This window comes from Hipposideros armiger, unplaced genomic scaffold, assembly GCF_001890085.2.
Source record: "Hipposideros armiger isolate ML-2016 unplaced genomic scaffold, ASM189008v1 scaffold_647, whole genome shotgun sequence".
Taxonomy (NCBI): domain Eukaryota; kingdom Metazoa; phylum Chordata; class Mammalia; order Chiroptera; family Hipposideridae; genus Hipposideros; species Hipposideros armiger.
The window spans coordinates 856,139-858,652 of record NW_017731997.1 but is presented as its reverse complement, the minus strand read 5'-3'; the positions used below and the strand labels follow the sequence as shown (position 1 = coordinate 858,652).

The window sequence follows — 2,514 nt, the reverse complement described above, 5'->3', positions numbered from 1 at the left end:
TGAAGAGATAGATGCTTTGCTGTTCTGTGAACACCTCTCTTACTGAGAACTTGCAACACCTCATATGTACAGAAGAAAGATTACATCCTTTGGAGCGGGTGGTTGCAGGTTTCAATTTTGCTTCATGTTTACTTGTTCTGTGAATTTGGGCAATTATCTCTCTGAGCTTATTTCCTCATCTGAAAAATGAAGACAATAATTTGTACGTTTTGGATCACATATGTGAATCAAATAGAATGGCTATCATTATATAAATTTTGGTTGTTTCATTCATATGAGCTTGGTTTCCTCCAGTGCATCATAAACTCCTTGAAGGAATAGCAAGCACCACCTTGAGAGGACCAGTCTATGGGCTGTTTGTACTCAATCCATTCCTTACCTTTCTCCTGCTTTTCTCTGATTCACTGGGGATGACTCCAGAAGGCTGCATTTCCCAGGCTCCTGGTATGAAAGCTCAGGCTGGGTTGGACCCAGGGAGGCACAAGTCGGAGATAATAGGCAGAGGAGAAAAAAATTCCGGTTACCCTCACTCCCTTCTCCAGCTAAGTGTCTTTGGCACTAGATAAGCCTGCCTGGTTCCATGATCCTCCAGGGGACCCTGACCATTGGGCTCTGGAAACATCAGCTTCTCCTTTTGTCCCTCCAGCCTAGGGAGTGATAGTAGTTTCCTGCTGGTGCCAATCTTGGGGAGTGGGGGGGTTTCCCGGCCTTATGTTTGACCTCTCAGCTCTTCTTTAGCCAATGTAGTTTCCTCTAGACTCAATAAATATTGAGTACTTCCTGGTTTAACCCTGACTCATATATTGAGTATGGAGGAGGTACTCAATAAAGAATTGCTACAGATATTTTTAAAGGCATTAAGGGGTCCTGGTAAGTATAGAATATTGGAAATCAATGAATCCTAAGTTATGTAAAACCCCAGCATCCTCATTTTATAGATAAGGGAACTAAAGCCCAGAAAAGGGAAATGACGTCACAAGGCAACACAACCAGGAAAACATGCAGCATGCGTGCTCACATGAAAGACGTTTCTACCAAATCTATAATGTAGGCTTTCTACATTGCATCACACTGGGGGACAGGGATTCCTCTTTGTATATTGATAGTTCAGAATACATAGCCTGATATGGAGTGGGAGCTGTAAATGCTTGTTAGATGGAACTCACTAGCTGGTCAACACAAACTCCTTTAAGCAGGAGACACAGAGAAGCTATAAAGATGCTAACACGTATCATAGTGCCCAACTCATGTTGAAAACATTGGCATTAAAAGATGACACGCACATTTTCTGCCGGTACTCTGGAGGACAAATATTACATGGTTTACAAAATAATTTCTCACAGAAGCCACAGAAAAACTGTGGGGTAATACGCAAAATAATTATTTATTAGGCTTCTTTTATAATTGAGGAGGTTAAAGCCTTGGGACTTGAAGTAACTTACCCAAAGTGAGGTCCCAGCCTGAACTCAAAGAGATCTTCTGATTGCAAAGTGAATATTGCTTCAATCAGACACTGCCCTGTGCTCCCTATCTAACATCTGAAATAGATACACCATCTGGAAGCCATAATATATTTAGCCATTATGGCAGCATTAACAAGCTAGAAATATCCTTCTCCAACTGGGTTGCTTACAGCCCCAGGGGGTTCACAGAGGCATCCTGGGGCTACCTGAAGCCAAAGAATAAAACTGCTGGATCTTCCTGAGCAGGAAATTTACTAGGGGATTTGAGTAAATATGTACCTAAGTACTTTAAATAAAAGGTTGTTTCCCATTAAACTAACACAAATATATTATGAGTAAGAATATAAAATTTCTGTGATCTTGATTATAAAACACTAAACCTGAAAGCATATTTTTAGTTTGTCATCACAGTTTGAATGTGTGCCTACATTTCTAGGGAGGTGTCTTCATTCTCCACTCCAGAAGTACTTCAGTAAGGGTTTAATACGACATCTTGTTTTAAAAGGGTATTTTTTTTAAATCAAAGTAATACATGCACAGAATTAACCCGTAAACTAATATAGAGGGATTAGAGTGAAAACCAATAGTTTTCTTCTCCATCTCTTACCTACTACCAGAAACAGTGATCTATTATGTGTTTCTGTGTTTTTATATTTATATATGAATCAACTCTCAATATTTTCCATTAACTTATGCATATGAAAATGAGGATTTACCTCACTTAGACACCCCTAGAAATATCACCTTCCCTCTATGGGCTTGCCTTTTATCCTTCTAATGGTGATTTTAGAGTAACAATATTTTTAATATTGTTGTGATCAAGTTTAATAGTCTATTTTTTTGTGGCCTTTTTAAAAGGGCTTTCCCCACTTTAAGGTCATGAAGATATTCTTTTATATTATCTTCTAAGAGGTGTATTGTTTTATCTTTTATATTTAGAGCCACAATCTATCTGTAATTGATTTTTGAATACGGTGTTGGGTAGAGGAAAAATTTACCTTTTTTTGAATGAAAGAATATATTCATAGCATAGTAACCAATAAATGACTCA

At 38.3% G+C, this 2,514-nt stretch overlaps 1 pseudogene; it reads right to left on the bottom strand.

Moving 5' to 3' along the window:
- LOC109372605 (pre-mRNA-splicing factor RBM22 pseudogene) overlaps positions 1-430 on the bottom strand; it is a 3,741-nt pseudogene extending 3,311 nt beyond the window's left edge.
- Between the last annotated feature and the right edge of the window lie 2,084 nt (positions 431-2,514).